This window comes from Panulirus ornatus, chromosome 13 (genome assembly GCF_036320965.1).
Source record: "Panulirus ornatus isolate Po-2019 chromosome 13, ASM3632096v1, whole genome shotgun sequence".
Classification (NCBI taxonomy): Eukaryota; Metazoa; Arthropoda; class Malacostraca; order Decapoda; family Palinuridae; genus Panulirus; species Panulirus ornatus.
Genome location: NC_092236.1, coordinates 12,661,225 through 12,681,024, shown reverse-complemented (window position 1 = coordinate 12,681,024; position 19,800 = coordinate 12,661,225). Strand labels below are relative to the sequence as shown.

At 45.0% G+C, this 19,800-nt stretch overlaps 1 protein-coding gene across 2 annotated transcripts in view; it reads right to left on the bottom strand.

Moving 5' to 3' along the window:
* LOC139752764 (uncharacterized) overlaps positions 1-5,286 on the bottom strand; it is a 33,733-nt gene extending 28,447 nt beyond the window's left edge. For both annotated transcript variants that reach the window (XM_071668664.1, XM_071668665.1), the window contains exon 1: positions 5,131-5,286. The gene's annotated coding sequence lies outside the window, so the exon portion shown is untranslated. The remainder of the gene's footprint in view (positions 1-5,130) is intronic.
* Between the last annotated feature and the right edge of the window lie 14,514 nt (positions 5,287-19,800).

The following is a 19,800-nucleotide window of genomic DNA, read 5'->3' as shown; positions in this document are numbered from 1 at the left end:
CTTTACGCCACGCTCCATCCCTGTCGCGTGCTCCACACGCCAGCCAGCGTCTCCAGCAGACGCCGACAGCTCGCTCGGAGGCGGCGCTCTAGTCTAAGGTGATCCTGACTACATATGCGATGCGAATCGCCATTGTCATGACGTGTGACGAGTTTTGACTTTATGGAGACTGCCGTAAGGCACTATGTCACTCCAAAGCTGCGTGGGGTATCTTGTGGCCAGGGACTGACGGCCGTCCGCCCACATCCGCCCAAACTGTCCGGCCCTCCGATGTGCTCCTCGGGTTCCCACATTCCACCATCCCCACATTCTACCAGGCGTCCCCAGCAACCAGACCCCGCCCCAGCATACACCCCCTACCCACTCAACTTTAACATGGGTTAACACTTGGAGCACGACGATGAGACCTTTGGGTATGATAGCCTGGCCTTTGACTTAACCCTTGAGGGTCAGGTCAAAGGCTAAGGGTCAGGTCAAAGGCCAGGTCATCATACTTCGAGGTAGTATCGTCATGCTGAAGTGTCGTATAGTCGTACTGAAGGAGTTAATATTTTTGAGAGAATTCTCACGTCATTGTTGGTCTGAGGAAGAGTTTGTTGGCTTTTGAAACATGAGAAATGCATTTGTGTGCGTGTGTGTATGCCATTATTATTTGTTTGTTACGGGGAGAGTTTTACAGTAGTGTTGCCCCCTCTTTAATCCGGTATATATGTATCATGTCTTTATTCCTGTGTGTGAATACCAGCCTGATCCATGAATACTTGCCTAATCCAGGCACACATTTATTGAACAGCCCCGAGAGGGGGCGGTGGTGAACACCCTGGATTAGCTGTGGGCCGACTGCTGCGTCCAGGATTCGACCCCGAGCGTGTTCGAGCGTGAGTCATGGTCAGCGACGCGAAACACTACCCCACGGAAGCTCGTGTGTGTGTGTGTGTGTGTGTGTGTGTGTGTGTGGACTATCATGGAGATGCGTCAGCTGGTGATCTCACCAACCCTTTACTAAGACCCACAATGTCAGAGGTTGTGTACATCCACTTAATATATGAGGGGGCGACGGCTGAAAATAAGCTTATATCATTTGTTTTAACGCAGCTGTGGGTACTAAGTCATCAGAGAGAGAGAGAGAGAGAGAGAGAGAGAGAGAGAGAGAGAGAGAGAGAGAGAGAGAGAGAGAGAGAGAGATTAACACAGACAAAGAAGTAGGGGACACCAACAAAGCTTTCCTGGGACACAGTGGGGAGGGCGGAAACACTAACCCTCGGCTCAGCAGTTGCTAGGCCGGTCACCGGTGCTTGCTAAAGCTATACTGACACCGCCAGTCAGCTGTGCCTGCTACAGCTGAACTGACCCCACTAGTCAGCTGTGTCGGCTGTAGCTGCCGACTGACCCCACCAGTTAGTTGTGTCGGCTGAAGGTGTTAACCCCAACAGTCAGCTGTGTTGGCTGAAGCTGCTGGCTGATCCCATCAGTAGGCAGTGTCCGCTGAAGCTTCTGACCCCAACAGTCAGTTGTGTTCAATGTAGCTGCTGACCCCACCAGTCAGACGTGCTTGCTACAGCTGCTGACCCCCAAGAGACCAACACAAACACTTCATAATAATAATCTCGTACCGAGCTGCCACAGAGAAAGGCCAGCCTTGTTCATTACGTTACACTGTCTTTACGAGCTGCAGGCTGTGTGTGTGTGTGTGTGTGTGTGTGTGTGATTGCTATTCATGTGTTACTGGGAGAGAGTTTTACGCTCGTGTTGCTCCATCTCTTAAACTTGTATATATGTACCATGTCTTTACTTCTTTGTAAGCACGCATGCGCGCGAGCACACACACACACACACACACACACACACACACACACACACACACACATTAGCCTGTGCCAAGGACCCATTTTACTGACCAGTGTGTGTGTGTGTGTGTGTGTGTGTGTGTGTGTGTGGAGACACTCCTGAACAGCCAGAGTATAATTAAACTTCACGTCTCTCCTCCACAAGGCTGAGATCACGTATGCTAAAATAAGAAACCTAAAGACGAGGTCACACACACAAACACACACACACACACACACACACACACACACACACACACACCACCTCAGGAAATAACAGATGTAATCTATAAAACTTTCGTCACCATCTTCCCACGAAACGTCACGAGAACTGAAGCAGGAGGAGGAGGAGGAGGAAGAGGGAGGAGTAAGTATGGGAGAACAGAAGTTAAAAGCTGGGTTTACTTGTTTATCTACGTCAAGTGATGTACTCCACAGTTGTACAGATGAAGGTAGTATTCAGTCATTATTCTTATGAATACGTACAATGAGCAGCCGTCTCTGATACATGCCGATGATTTAGTAAGAAAGCGCTTTTGTCCAGTATGACATCACCTAAAGGCAAGTATGTGTAAATGGCCAAACACTTTTCACGTTTTCCGACTCTCCATAGCAGTCCTTTGCACAGCTGGAAGGTCTATCGCCAACACATATTGAACTATCACACCCACTACCTTACCCACCCACACACACACGCACTCACTAATATTGCTGCAAGACATAACGTTCCCGCCTGCAGGCCACTGTGCTAGATAAGAAAAGATACGGCTGCCGAAACTGGCACAAGACGTGTAGTTACGTTCACTCAAGTACTACGTGTATATATATATATATATATATATATATATATATATATATATATATATATATATATATATATATTTCTTTCTTTCATACTATTCGCCATTTCCCGCGATAGCGAGGTAGCGTTAAGAACAGAGGACTGGGCCTTTGAGGGAATATCCTCACCTGGCCCGCTTCTCTGTTCCTTCTTTTGGAAAAAAAAAGAAAAAGAGAAAAAGCTCCTGGAAAAACTTACTTCAAAGGAGCCCATCCTTTTACTTCAAGTGATCTAAGTGCAATCTTTTCCTTTTTTAAAGCCGCAGGAGCCCAGTTAAAGGGGTCCTGGGATTAAATTTAAAATGCAATATATATATATATATATATATATATATATATATATATATATATATATAAAACCCAGCTTACGCCAGGTACCCATTCATCGACCAACTCCAAAAGGTGGGATTGTAAAGCCGGAAGTCTGTCCAGTAGTCGAACTCGTGCACGTTAGATTGGTGGGTCGCTTCGTTGTCCGTATGTATACAGAGGTTTGAGTCTTTATCTTTTTGGGCAAATGAAAATATCAAAAATGATGAGGGGCCCTATTGCTTAATCGCTTCTCTTATATGATTTCATGAATTTCATTCTAAATTCTCCATTTAGAATTAGTTCGTTTATCTGATCCATGCATTACCAATTCTATTAAAAGTATTTCTTGGTATCTTTTCTAAATCCGCTTTCCCTCCGTTTTCAGTTACACCCCGTTGTTTCCTCCTTTTAAAGAACGTCGTTTTCCATGCCGACATCGTCGGGCCCACTGAAGGTCTAAATAGGCTGTAATGATGTTTCTCACTATTCTTGTTTCCTCCAACATGGAAAAGACTACGAACGCTCCCTCATTTCAGGAACGAACTTTGTTTCCGCCCTTAAGACCTGAAGCAGATCTTTGTTCCTCCTTGAAATAGAACGGAACAAAATGGCACCGGATATCAAAGTACATGCACATGGACACAATGGTACGGAACATACAAGTAAAAGTGAGACGGTAAGACAATATGGTACACACACACACATCATCATCATCATATTGTATCATTTAATTTCTAGTGATGTAACTTCCAAAAGTATAAGAATACGACTCGTTTTTATTGGCTAGTCGTGGGAGTGAGCAAATAAATTCAGCCTTTCAATGTGAACCTCCTCTGCACACCATCAATTCGTTTCCCCAGTCGCCTTCCTTGACTGTCGCAAATTTACCACCTAAACTCGCTTGATTTTCAACGGAGCTGTGCTTACGACCGGCCGGTCGGTTGTACGTAACTATTGTACCTATGACCACCGATCATGGTTACACTGTCTGCTCACAGTAGTCCAAAAGATAAACTGACCAACCTACCTGCCTGCCTACCTACTTACCGCCTAGCCGAAATACATGTTGGAACAGGCGTCCAGAAACTGTTGGTGCATGTACCGCACTTATTTTTACTTTATTACGCAATCAACTATCTGCATACTTTGAAAATCATGCTTTTCTGTATATTGAAATTTAGATATACTTTGTGCCATTTTGTCCTACTCTTACAAGTCGATGCGGCCTGCGCCATTATATACAATAAACCATTTTGTCCCGTGCCATTATGTTCTGAGTCATTTTGTCAGTCCCACCTCTTAAAACGATGCCGGACTCTTAGTTGACTATTGGTTAACATTTACCCTCACTTACCTTTAAATTCCATGTACTTGAGAGCACATCCAACGTTCATGTTCACACATCCTTAAAAGAAATTTCTAATGTGCTGTTCCTGTGACAAGCTAGAGATGTCTACCTCAAATTCCCTTACAGGAAAACAGTAATAATTGCCTTTGTGTTTGTGTATACGTATATTTTCAGTATCATGTAGCCCTAAAGACATCTTATTATGGGACACCTGCAACTCTGGAGCTGCTTTTCACGCAGGAGCATGGTACGGTGGACTCCTTTGGGGCGAGAAGGTCCTCGGACACGCTCTACTCTTTTTCCCTTCCCTGACAATGATACAGCCTCGTCGAAGCCGACTTCCTTGTCGCGGTTTTACCAAGACAAAGACAAGAACACACACAATTATATATATATATATATATATATATATATATATATATATATATATATATATATATATATAGTGTGACAGTTTTGCATAAAATGAAGTCCATTCTAATGTGAGAACGTCCGGTACTAACCTATGCTTAAAGGAAAGACATTAAAGCAAGCAACTGGGTCATCCGTGCTTGTGAATTGTTTTTCCTACTGACCCAGCTACTGCAGCGAGAGATTACCCACAAAATTATTGATTTCTCATCCCTCTTCCCAGTCCAGCATTCTCCACTGTGCGCTGAACAAGAGCAGCATGACGCTCGTCCCCTAGCAAGCAGGGCAACCGCGCACTGAAAACGAATCAAGCCGTGGATGCTCCGTTTTTCACACCTCCAAAATTAATGTAAATCCATTTCTCTGCATGGACAAAAATGCATCTCAACTTACCTGTTAGAAGTTATCGGTAAAGCTGGATCCCAGACCAATTAGAGTGTTAAAAAGTTTATCACTGTCGTAAAGAGTCCCGCTCGGTGATGGTGTGTGTGGGAGGTGAGGAGCGTCTCAATTGCACGTGCACTCACCTCCGCTGCTGGCACTACACTCCCTCTCTGCTCGCCGCCACTGGCCCGTCAGCCCACTCACCATCCCGGCCGTTGCTAATTTACCATTTTTCTTTTACATTTTTTCCCCCCCCGGGGTGCGATATCCCGTATCAGTTTTTACTGATTCATTTCGAGATATCACCTTATCGGTATCAAACCACATCACTAATATGTTACACATTACTAACTTGTACATGGTTCATAGGTCGACCCGATTACCTTTGCAGACCACACAAGCGGCAGGCAATCCTGTATTCTATTCCGTGTTTGTTTAATACACATTTTTTGGGGGGGAGGGGGGGTTACCCGCAGGCAGTAAAACGCTGCAGAATTGTGTCTTCGTAAGAAGATGTCGAGCAGACGCCACAGGATTCCCCAGCGGACAACCAAGAAAAGAAGGAAAAAATCGAGGCGAAATTTTTCTTCTAGTGGCGCGGCACCTGTTGCTCTCGGTCTTGTGTAGTGCACTAATGGTACTACACACACCAGCATCTTACATTTACACACAGGGTAGCCTTCAACACGTTATGTCCCGGTGTGGGTGTCTATATCTGTATCAAGTACTAGAATTCCTGCTGTCACAGCCGATTGGCAGAGGCAGGATCTTCCCTATGTATTTTCGGCTGCAAATCACCTCATCTGCCGTGTCAGAGTCTCACCGTAGTGGTCGACATCTATAATGAAAACCTAAATACTTCTCACACACGACTTTTCAATATGTTGGAGTTATATCAATTCTGGAATAATGTCTCAACAAACTTGAGTCTAATTGATCATCCACAGCAACTTCAAGAAACTTGCAGCAGCCATCATACCAGACAGAACCAGCGGTTACAAACCTAGACTACGGACAGGACATGAGCGGTGAGAGTTTCTCGAGGACAGCGCGAGAAATACAGTTCCCTGTTTTCGACTTCTCGGAAACTCAGTGTATCACAAACAACTGTGTTTGCCGAACTATATTGGCTCCACACCCATGAAATATTAAGGACGAGGACATGCAGTTGGCGTGTGGCCCGCGTCCCACAAAGTCCTGGCTTGGTTGTTTATGTGTGTCCAACCTCCATGATTTCAAGAGGCAAAAATGGGACACTCTCGCCTCTCAGTTTGAAAGGCATTCTAAAGCAATCAAACAGAGAAACAGTTCCTCTAAAGGAACCTCAATCCGTCAGTCCGAACCTGGAAAAACAGACCCGACCATTATTTTCGCAACTCAGCCCCAACGAACCGTCAGCATTGTACACGACGCTAACCTAACCTCAGTATATCAAAGCAACCTTTACCTGATCAGATGAATTGTAAAATATAACATTCTTCTTAGAAACTACCGAGGGCCAAGAACGCTTCTGTTTCACGAGTGATTTAACGTCAGTGAGTCTCCGGCAAGTCACCTGATTGTAGGGCGTGATGCAGGAAGAGTATAGCCTTGACGACCAGAACACCATGAAGGATGTTGAGAAATCTAAGCGAGCGTGTGACGAACATCTTAGATCCCTCCGCCAGATCGTTCTGCTCAACCCAGTGTGACTCATGAGTAATTCCATATATCATTACAAGCTCGTGGCACTCACAGCTGCCAACAGCAATGATCCCTAGTTAAGAGTGAATGATACGAATAATAAATCTACTCATGATAGATAAGTATATACGATTAAAATGAAAATTATACATAGGATCTACGTCATTATTTGTAAGCAATTTGATTTTTCAGTAACTCGATAATGATATCATACCGAACCAGCCTGAGTGTGCCGGAGCAGGAGGAAGCCACAAGCACTGTGTATGACAGATACATCAAGCTCAAGGCTAGGCACGGCGGCGACCCCCTGCTGCTCGCCACCTCCCACCCTCCCTTCACTGTTCCTGATGCCTTTCCTGCAGTGCGGAGGCAAAATCCTAGAAAACTAGGGCAGGAAGGTGGGGAAGGACGGTAATGCCACAGTGTACTGATGAGGAAAAAAAGGTTGATAAAGTTGAGGACAAGGATACGTGAGAGCAGAGCAGCACGGGCCGAAGCCGAGGTCCCAGCTGCAGTTTCCCGCCATAACTGATTGACGATGGAGGGAGTACCCAGAATCTATTACCTTCCTCTGCTTTTTGTTTCTATTCTATTTTTATCGTGCTATTTGAGGCCCTCAAAATGAGAATCCCCTGCCAAAGTTTTACCTTCCATACTCCGTCACTCTAGTTAGCAGCAATCAAGACACATGTTCATAGCCTTATTTCCAGCCTCCTGGACGTAGTGTTTTCGACTGAAAGCTCCAGCGACGTGGACGGTATTGAACGTCCAATGGTTGGGGTGCCGACCCTCTGGAAGTCTGACTGATAAGTACACCGGCAACAGATCTAAGTTACAAGCCACTTCCAGTAAGCCCACTGGCGCTCCGTAGGCTAGGAGAATGCCAGTGGTAGAAACTATACCCAAACTGATCTAAGGATGAATTAAGAAACACTCATGTAAGTGAAGACCAGATGTTTAAAGAGCCTTAATTAGTTCTTATTAATTTCATCCGGCCATAAGTTTAGTCGTCTGGTTTCATTTGGTTAGATGTAGCATTGCTGTCACTTTGCCCCTAATACAGACAATGAGTGCAGAGAAAAACTTGACAGGCCACTTAAGGTGTCGTTTAGGAGCTCAGAAGAGAGAGACCAGAGCCAGAAGTGGGAAAGAGCAAATACTGTGTCTATTTTAAGAAAGGCAGACAAAGAAAACGCGCTAAAATACAGGCCAGTATTAATGACAAACAGGGTCTGTAAGGCGCTGGAAAAAAAAAATAATCAGAAGCAAACATCAGAGTATGTGTAGTGGAGACTTTAGCAGAGTATGAGGTTACACGGGCTTAGAGGGAAGAACTCATACATGAGTAATCATCTAAGCTTGGACTGACTGCGCGTTAGTCATGACGAAGAGATGGTTGGGTGACGTTGCTGTGCCAACAAGACATTCAGCACCTCCTGCCAGGCTTAAGAGAAAGGTTACATTTGCGGATCGAAATTACCTAGACGGAATGGGACAGAGGACGCATGTTCAGACGTGCCTTTTAGAGTAGGTAAAAAGAGTGTAACCTTCTGTCTTCTGTCACCAGCACTCTTCTTTCCCCAAGACCCCCTTTACACTAGGCTGGCCTCCCCTCCCCTCAGACACTTCTTAAGGTGCGGTCCTCCCCTTCCGTTACACCACCTCTGGGCGGTGCTGTTCTCTACCCCTTTCATACACACACCTCTTCCACCAGCCCTCCGAAACCGCCCCTCCACATCCTCTCCACCACCTCTCTCTGGCCTCAGCCATCCCTGTGCTTAAGAAAGCTTGTGTTCCGTCAGCTTTAGTGTGCCCGTCATGTGTCCTTGTCTCCCTCTCCCCGTCTTACCATCTTGTATATTATTCGTTATTTGCGTTACCATGAGCGATCACTACCATCGCAAGCGATCTCCTTTGCTCCACGTGAGGACGTGGCACGGGGCCTTCTCTACGTTGCCTAAGCCTCGTAAACACCTCGGAGGGTGTAAGATGGTTCCAAGCATCACTTCAACACTCCAAAGTCAGGAGGATAGTATTTCTCTGGCGGCTGCTATCTACTATCGCCTTGTCCCTAAAGCTGATTCCTTTATGAATACAATAAAGACATCAAATTTGTCATCGCGAGAGCACAGCAGAGACCAGGGTGCTTCCCCTGTCAGGATCTAGTGTCCAGTGTGACGCCCTCCTATCCGTGGACAGTCTGGCGGAGGGAGGCGACCGCCCCATACTACCGTCCGTTCTCAGTAAGACCCCTACCGTAACATATGGACACCATTCGGAATAAGTCACAAAACACACTACATCCAATATCTTCAAATATTACACTACTTTTTCATGTAGGAATTTTATGGTCACCGACCAATGGGGTGGGAAAAAAAAGAATAATTAATTTGCAAGTTTTCCTGGGGCTCCGGGGTCTGTTGATGTTATTTTGTTTAGACTTCGTTAGATAAAGGTTAAAAGTGAAAACCGATTCAGAGCTGATGGGTAATATTTTTTTCTCTCTCTCGCTTTCAACGGTCACTAGGAGCGAATTGGAGTATGCATGAGTGTAAATATGCGAGTCCGTGCCTATTTATTTGCGTAAAACTGTGTAGTTATATGTATGTACACAGGTACGACGCCATGTGAATGTATATGAACGTCTATATACTTAGTCCCCACCCGTCACGACTACACTAGAGAAACTCATGTGGCTGAACTTCCTTATACAAGACGATCACACCCCTGGTATATATATACCCCGAACATTCTAACTAACCACACCCTTGGTATATACCCTGAACACCTATACTAACCACACCCTTGGTATATACCCTGAACACCTATACTAACCACACCCTTGGTATATACCGTGAACACCCTCACCAACCATACCCCCTAGTACATACCCTAAACACCACACCCTCACTAACCACGCCCTTGATATATACCCTGAACATCATCACTATCCACACCCCTCATATATACCCTGGATACCGTCTCCTATTGTAAACAGTTCACTTGTTACATATCCTGATACATAATCCACTGGTGTTCAGTGTCTGTAGATAAGTTACTCACAGGACCATGTAAATTGCTGAATAACTCATCCAGTACCTCCTAATCCTTGTTCGCCGGTTCATCACTACGTAAAGCACTACAGTCACTGAGGCGCAAGTGCCTGGACCAGTGTTGCTGCGCTCCGTATCCACTTTTGCCCCACCGCCCGCTGGGTGGGTTGGGGAGCTCAGAGTGAACTCGCAGGACTCGCGGTAAAGATCAGAATCACTGGCAAAGCGTCGTCAGTCCGGGGGCGTCGATGCTTCCCGCTCACCCCGACAGTCTCATTAATCAAGACCGGGTATCGACCACCTGTGCCAGCGTACGGCTCGTACCTTGTCACCTGATTACTTCATGGTTCTTACGGAATTAGTTCTGAATCAATGAGACGAGCAAATTGTACAACCTGAGCTGTCTACCTTGTGGACTCTACATAGTCTTCCCTGCAGTGAAATTCTCAAGCTCTTTAGCAAAACGGTACGAACCTTAAGCATGACGGTACAACCCTAAAGTAAGACGGTACGAGTTTTGAGCACGACGGTACAACCCTAAAGTAAGACGGTACGAGTCTTGAGCACGACGGTACAACCCTAAAGTAAGACGGTACGAGCCTTGGGCACGACGGTACAACCCTAAATTGACGATACGAGCCTTGAGCACGACGGCACAAATCTAAAGTAAGACGGTTCGGGCCTTGAGCACGACGGTACAACCCAAAAGTAAGACGGTACGAGCCTTGAAGACGACGGTACAACTCTAAAGTAAGACGGTACGAGCCTTGGGCACGACGGTACAACCCTAGAGTAAGACGGTACCAGCCTTGAGCATGATGATACAACCCTAAAGTAAGACGGTTCGAGCCTTGAGCATGACGGTACAACCCTAGAGGAAGACGGTACGAGCCTTGAGCATGACGTTACAACCCTTAAGTAAGACGGTACGAGCCTTGAGCACGACGGTACGAACCTTTGAGCACGACGGTAAGGCCTTTGCTCTAAGCCTGAAGGACCAGATCAGAGGTAATGCTATCGTACCCAAAGGTCGTACCATCATGTTTAAGGACCGAATCGCCGTGCTCAACGAGTTAATATACTGTAAATCAATAATTATAGGTCAAAGGTTACCAGCGTATGGTTTGCCATGAGAGGATCAAGAACCAGTGAACGTCATCCGTAACACAAGCAGAGTAAACAAATGACTGCTGTTGTTTGGCTGAGCCAAATGGTCTCTCTCTCTCTCTCTCTCTCTCTCTCTCTCTCTCTCTCTCTCTCTCTCTCTCTCTCTCCCCACGGTGACTTTCCGACTGCCAGTCAGTTATCTCCAAGTTTGCTCGTTCTCTTTTACATGGGTTCGAATCCTGAGTATGGCGGTCGATCCATACCCAACCCGGGTGTTCATCCCTCTCTAGGGACTGGTTGATAGATGGGTACCTAATTAGGCTGGGGTGTGTTTGAGCGCATGTGTAGATATAAGAGAGTAAAGACATCGTACGTGTGTACAAGGTTAAGAGGCAACACACAAATAGCAATCACACACACACACACACACACACACACACACACACACACACACACACACACACACACAAAGCTAACACCAACATAAAGACCAGGACCAAGTTTGAACATCGTCTACCCTTATGACAGGGATGAGCACATCCCTGAACCCCTCATGAATAAAGTAATGGATAAAACACTACCAAAAGAACGGCAAAGTTAACCAAGTTCCTGACAAACACACACTGGCAGCGAACAATGCTGTTGGCTTAATAAATTACAATATTTTTTCGTAAGGCCTTTGACTGTGTAAATGAGTATAGAGGTTTTATTGTGCCTGGCCTGGCAGTTGAAGGACCGGCCATTATGGGAGGATAATGTGCCTCTGATACAACTGCCTCAGGTCCAACATTCGATGTTTTACTCACAAACACTGTGTGTTTGTTTTGTGGGGGAAAAACACGGGCAAAGTATTTCCTCTGTTGACAGGAGAGAGAGAGAGAGAGAGAGAGAGAGAGAGAGAGAGAGAGAGAGAGAGAGAGAGAGAGAGAGAGAGAGAGAGAGAGAGAGAGAGAGAGAGAGAGAGAGAGAGGTGGGGGGGAGCAGTTAGGGTAAAAAGAATACATACAAAAGCTAACACACACTCACACACACACACACACACACACACACACACACACCACACCATAAAGAAAAAGAAATAGCCCATACGCTGAATTCAAATCTATCTAAACATATAAACATCTTTCCGTAGAATATACATGTACGTACATACACAGACATTGCCCTATTCATACACAAACCCAGGGCCAAAGGGAACAGACGGACCCATAGTTTATAAACACTGACCAAAGCCCAGGTAATCAACCTAAAAAATATGATAACTGATATATGCAACACACTAACCTACTTGCGCAGACAAACTGGGCAGAATGATGTATGATCTCAACGCACATATTTACATATGTATGAACACAACTCTATACACACCCATAGAAACAGCGAAAGACTTATAAACTAACGAGCAGGGACCCGCATAGGTGCACACAAGCACCCCTAACCTGTATAGACAGACACACAGACACCAGTGACCAATATAAACAAACAGCCACCCCTGACCAGTCTACACAAACACAAATACCCCTTGACCAGGATACACAGACACCTTCGACCAATATACACAGACATGCCAACACGTCGCAGACATCTGTACAAATAAGTATCAAGTTGTACAGACCAAACATTGAGACAGATGCTACGAAGCGTAAGTCGCCTAACAGCCATCCCCGCAACAGACTTTGTGAAGACCATCTACCCAGAGGGAGGGGGATCCTTTGTTAACAGGAACACTGGAGACCCTAAACTCTCTCTCTCTCTCTCTCTCTCTCTCTCTCTCTCTCTCTCTCTCTCTCTCTCTCTCTCTCTCTCTCTCTCTCTCTCTCTCTCTCTCTCTCTCTCTCCTCACCGGCCTCCCAGCACACATACGGTCATGGATACACAGACACGCGCGTATTGATTACTGTTACTGTGTGCACATGCTCAAAAACTAATAACTGGACGAACTGAGCCAAATTACATTACAACAGATCCATTCTATCCCAGAGCAGGCCAGCACCTAACAGCTAGCACCAGTCGAGCCAAAACCCACGACATGGCCAAACCAGTCCCCAGTCATTGATCGCACCGACAGTCACCCAGGGAAGACACAACACCCACGGTAGGAGATGACGCAGTCAACCAGTCTCACCTGTTGCTCCTGCCAGTCACCTGGGGAGACCCAGCTCTTCCCTGAGAATTAGACCGGATGGCATCAAGCAAAGCCTCCAGCAGTCGGTTCCTCGGAGCTTCGACTATGGAGTAATTGGGTCCGCTTAGAGTATACTCCAGAGTCGGGGATTCTGTTGAACATCATGAATGGATAATGTGTTTTGTTTTTACGCATCTGCTGTCAACAGTCAGGAAAGATAAACAGCTATGTAGGACGGTGAAAATATTTGCCACTATCAAAGTTCTACACAATTATTAATCATTCAAGTTCGTCGTAACCTTTCGTGTTCATCACTGTTACTTTTAAGAGAGAGAGAGAGAGAGAGAGAGAGAGAGAGAGAGAGAGAGAGAGAGAGAGAGAGAGAGAGAGAGAGAGAGAGAGAGAGAGAGGAGAGAGAGAGAGAGGAGAGAGAGAGAGGAGAGAGAGAGAGAGAGAGAGAGAGAGAGAGAGAGAGAGAGAGAGAGAGAGAGAGAGAGAGAGAGAGAGAGAGAGAGAGAGAGAGAGAGAGAGAGAGAGAGAGATATGGGGGGGGCGAAGTTTCCAGGAGAAACTGCCTCTTTGGAAGTCCATGATCCTTCCCCACTAAACTGCCTCCTATCCCCAACCCCTACCATCTGGTGTTCAGATCCCGAATGCTCCTACTGCAAGGGTCTGCTACGTAAGGTAATGAGATTCGTCACTGATGAACAATTTCCAGACACTGGAAATATTAATGACCAACATCTGCGACTTAACATACCTCCAGGTGGGAAGCGTTAAGTCAAGCAACACCAAAAAATTAGCGGCAGAAACTAGAAGAGACACAGACATGTCTAAGAAGATATGGACAGCAACACAATCATGGAATACAATTACGTCCCTCGGAATCTCAAGGCTCTTAGTGAAACAACACTCATCTTGCACTTTACACAATGAGCATACCTTTTCTTTGTTATCTCTTGTGATATCAGCACATGAAGAAGACACGACTAGTCTACTGGAATACTTAGATAAAGCGCTAAGCATATATTTCCAACAAACTACTCACACACCTCAATAAATCTACACGATACATATACTGTTTCTCCAGTGTACCTTGTCCGTTCCTTTTCCCCCCTCACCCACCTCCACCAGTATGTAAAGCATGGAGAAGTTACGTAACTCTTTGAGAGGCTCCAGGACGTCTTCTTCCCTTACGACTTCGTCTGATTTTTTATGACTTCTCGAAATTCCAAACTTTTACGCTGAGTTCTCGACTCGTCGTGTGGTTGCATTGTACCTCAGATGACAGAGGGGGGAAAAAAAGATGATAGTTTTCAGTTACCACATGTCATTCCACTCCTGAATCGTTAGGCTTAGGTCCTATATAGGCAGGCGGCCTTCGCCCAGTTGGTTACATAACGGCGTCTTCCCCAACGGTCGGTCGAGAGTAATCGGGTACATCTTCAGAAGCCAGTTCGTCACATCTTCTCCAAACTAAAGATGGATGTCTACTCTAACTTCGTGAGCTTGACTTCTTTCTTTAGCTGTACTAGTCGATATCTTCCAGTCACGAGGGAAGTTCCAGCAGGTTAACCTAATCTAACCGATCAAGGTTATAACTTGCCCTCACCCCAGTAGGACCATGTCTGGCCAAGCCTCTCGGTGACGGAAGTATCACCTTTAACGGCTCGGCGGGAACCACTTTTCCTCGTCCACTAGAACGAATAATCGATGCCTTAGGTTGTCACCAAACACTCCAACGAAGCCTTAGACCTTGGCCGCCCACACAATGTGGAACGGGCCTTCTGCCTGCTGCTTGAACATAACCAGTGATTTTTTTTTTTTTTTTTTTTTGCTTTGTCGCTGTTTCCCGCGTTTGCGAGGCAGCGCAAGGAAACAGACGAAAGAAATGGCCCAACCCACCCCCATACACATGTATATACATACGTCCACACACGCAAATATACATACCTACACAGCTTTCCATGGTTTACCCCAGACGCTTCACATGCCTTGATTCAATCCACTGACAGCACGTCAACCCCGGTATACCACATCGCTCCAATTCACTCTATTCCTTGCCCTCCTTTCACCCTCCTGCATGTTCAGGCCCCGATCACACAAAATCTTTTTCACTCCATCTTTCCACCTCCAATTTGGTCTCCCTCTTCTCCTCGTTCCCTCCACCTCCGACACATATATCCTCTTGGTCAATCTTTCCTCACTCATTCTCTCCATGTGCCCAAACCATTTCAAAACACCCTCTTCTGCTCTCTCAACCACGCTCTTTTTATTTCCACACATCTCTCTTACCCTTACGTTACTTACTTGATCAAACCACCTCACACCACACATTGTCCTCAAACATCTCATTTCCAGCACATCCATCCTCCTGCGCACAACTCTATCCATAGCCCACGCCTCGCAACCATACAACATTGTTGGAACCACTATTCCTTCAAACATACCCATTTTTGCTTTCCGAGATAATGTTCTCGACTTCCACACATTCTTCAAGGCTCCCAGAATTTTCGCCCCCTCCCCCACCCTATGATCCACTTCCGCTTCCATGGTTCCATCCGCTGCCAGATCCACTCCCAGATATCTAAAACACTTCACTTCCTCCAGTTTTTCTCCATTCAAACTCACCTCCCAATTGACTTGACCCTCAACCCTACTGTACCTAATAACCTTGCTCTTATTCACATTTACTCTTAACTTTCTTCTTTCACACACTTTACCAAACTCAGTCACCAGCTTCTGCAGTTTCTCACATGAATCAGCCACCAGCGCTGTATCATCAGCGAACAACAACTGACTCACTTCCCAAGCTCTCTCATCCCCAACAGACTTCATACTTGCCCCTCTTTCCAAAACTCTTGCATTCACCTCCCTAACAACCCCATCCATAAACAAATTAAACAACCATGGAGACATCAAACACCCCTGCCGCAAACCTACATTCACTGAGAACCAATCACTTTCCTCTCTTCCTACACGTACACATGCCTTACATCCTCGATAAAAACTTTTCACTGCTTCTAACAACTTGCCTCCCACACCATATATTCTTAATACCTTCCACAGAGCATCTCTATCAACTCTATCATATGCCTTCTCCAGATCCATAAATGCTACATACAAATCCATTTGCTTTTCTAAGTATTTCTCACATACATTCTTCAAAGCAAACACCTGATCCACACATCCTCTACCACTTCTGAAACCACACTGCTCTTCCCCAATCTGATGCTCTGTACATGCCTTCACCCTCTCAATCAATATCCTCCCATATAATTTACCAGGAATACTCAACAAACTTATACCTCTGTAATTTGAGCACTCACTCTTATCCCCTTTGCCTTTGTACAATGGCACTATGCACGCATTCCGCCAATCCTCAGGCACCTCACCATGAGCCATACATACATTAAATAACCTTACCAACCAGTCAACAATACAGTCACCCCCTTTTTTAATAAATTCCACTGCAATACCATCCAAACCTGCTGCCTTGCCGGCTTTCATCTTCCGCAAAGCTTTTACTACCTCTTCTCTGTTTACCAAATCATTTTCCCTAACCCTCTCACTTTGCACACCACCTCGACCAAAACACCCTATATCTGCCACTCTATCATCAAACACGTTCAACAAACCTTCAAAATACTCACTCCATCTCCTTCTCACATCACCACTACTTGTTATCACCTCCCCATTTGCGCCCTTCACTGAAGTTCCCATTTGCTCCCTTGTCTTACGCACTTTATTTACCTCCTTCTAGAACATCTTTTTATTCTCCCTAAAATTTAATGATACTCTCTCACCCCAACTCTCATTTGCCCTTTTTTTCACCTCTTGCACCTTTCTCTTGACCTCCTGTCTCTTTCTTTTATACATCAATATTATTGACTATTTGTCGAACGAGAACAGAAAAGCTGAATTATTACTCCATTACTTACACGAATTAAAACATTTTGTCACCAGCGTAAACTTTCATTCGCTTAATGTTGAATTTTATGTTTTATATCCATAGGGAGTTAGTTACTAATCATTTCCATCTTGCATAAGTCTGTTTCTAGAGTATATTCAACATGTGTGCCTTCAATTCATACCCATAAGCTAGAAATAATGTTGATGGTCTTCGAGTGCATCAACACTGACATCATCAAAGAGCAGTTACACATGCTCCAGAGTATGCGAGGCTTCCTTGTGCCAGCCTCGTCATTTTTTACACATTACCTTCGCTTGCGTCTGTGTATATCATTATCGGTGTTTTCGTCTCGTTTCTCTCCTGCTTATCTCTTTCGTTCAGTTTGCACACACACACACACACACACACACACACACACACACACACACACACACACACACACACACACACACACACACACACATATATATATATATATATATATATATATATATATATATATATATATATATATATATATATATATATATATATCCCTGGGGATAGGGGAGAAAGAATACTTCCCACGTATTTCCTGCGTGTCGTAGAAGGCGACTAAAAGGGGAGGGAGCGGGGGGCTGGAAATCCTCCCCTCTCGTTTTTTTTTTTTTTTTTTTTTTTTTTTTTTTCCAAAAGAAGGAACAGAGAATTCGGCCAGGTGAGGGTATTCCCTTAAAGGCCCAGTCCTCTGTTCTTAACGCTACCTCGCTAATGCGGGAAATGGCGAATAGTTTGAAGTCTGTTGGGGATGAGAGAGCTTGGGAAGTGAGTCAGTTGTTGTTCGCTGATGATACAGCGCTGGTGGCTGATTCATGTGAGAAACTGCAGAAGCTGGTGACTGAGTTTGGTAAAGTGTGTGGAAGAAGAAAGTTGAGAGTAAATGTGAATAAGAGCAAGGTTATTAGGTACAGTAGGGGTGAGGGTCAAGTCAATTGGGAGGTGAGTTTGAATGGAGAAAAACTGGAGGAAGTGAAGTGTTTTAGATATCTGGGAGTGGATCTGTCAGCGGATGGAACCATGGAAGCGGAAGTGGATCATAGGGTGGGGGAGGGGGCGAAAATTTTGGGAGCCTTGAAAAATGTGTGGAAGTCGAGAACATTATCTCGGAAAGCAAAAATGGGTATGTTTGAGGGAATAGTGGTTCCAACAATGTTGTATGGTTGCGAGGCGTGGGCTATGGATAGAGATGTGCGCAGGAGGATGGATGTGCTGGAAATGAGATGTTTGAGGACAATGTGTGGTGTGAGGTGGTTTGATCGAGTAAGTAACGTAAGGGTAAGAGAGATGTGTGGAAATAAAAAGAGCGTGGTTGAAAGAGCAGAAGAGGGTGTTTTGAAATGGTTTGGGCACATGGAGAGAATGAGTGAGGAGAGATTGACCAAGAGGATATATGTGTCAGAGGTGGAGGGAACGAGGAGAAGAGGGAGACCAAATTGGAGGTGGAAAGATGGAGTGAAAAAGATTTTGTGTGATCGGGGCCTGAACATGCAGGAGGGTGAAAGGAGGGCAAGGAATAGAGTGAATTGGAGTCATATGGTATACAGGGGTTGACGTGCTGTCAGTGGATTGAATCAGGGCATGTGAGGCGTCTGGGGTGAACCATGGAGAGCTGTGTGGGTATGTATATTTGCGTGTGTGGACGTGTGTATGTACATGTGTATGGGGGGGGGGGGTTGGGCCATTTCTTTCGTCTGTTTCCTTGCGCTACCTCGCAAACGCGGGAGACAGCGACAAAGTATAAAAAAAAAAAAAAAAAAAAAAAAAAAAAAAAATATATATATATATACCATTTTGTATTCTTGTCATAATCCAGGAAAAAGGAATGAATTATGAAAATGTTTCATTAGAAACAAAGACTAAATTAGTCGCAACATATTAAAGAAAAACCTTGTGGAAGTTCTTGGGTCGCCTTTCAGTATTTCTTCCGATAAAGATGTGGTTCATGTACCTCGCATTTTCGTTTTACAAAACTTTTCACAAAACTCAGACCTTCCAAGAAGGAATTCATTTACGACAAAGGTATATATCACCGACAATGTGCCACATTTTGTTTTTCATACGAAAAAATTCAGGTTATATGCTTCACAGCATAAATAGATAAATGATGGTATTGCAGTGGAATTTATTAAAAAAGGGGGTGACTGTATTGTTGACTGGTTGGTAAGGTTATCTAATGTATGTATGACTCACGGTGAGGTGCCTGAGGATTGGCGGAATGCGTGCATAGTGCCATTGTACAAAGGCAAAGGGGATAAGAGTGAGTGCTCAAATTACAGAGGTATAAGTTTGTTGAGTATTCCTGGTAAATTATATGGGAGGGTATTGATTGAGAGGGTGAAGGCATGTACAGAGCATCAGATTGGGGAAGAGCAGTGTGGTTTCAGAAGTGGTAGAGGATGTGTGGATCAGGTGTTTGCTTTGAAGAATGTATGTGAGAAATACTTAGAAAAGCAAATGGATTTGTATGTAGCATTTATGGATCTGGAGAAGGCATATGATAGAGTTGATAGAGATGCTCTGTGGAAGGTATTAAGAATATATGGTGTGGGAGGCAAGTTGTTAGAAGCAGTGAAAAGTTTTTATCGAGGATGTAAGGCATGTGTACGTGTAGGAAGAGAGGAAAGTGATTGGTTCTCAGTGAATGTAGGTTTGCGGCAGGGGTGTGTGATGTCTCCATGGTTGTTTAATTTGTTTATGGATGGGGTTGTTAGGGAGGTGAATGCAAGAGTTTTGGAAAGAGGGGCAAGTATGAAGTCTGT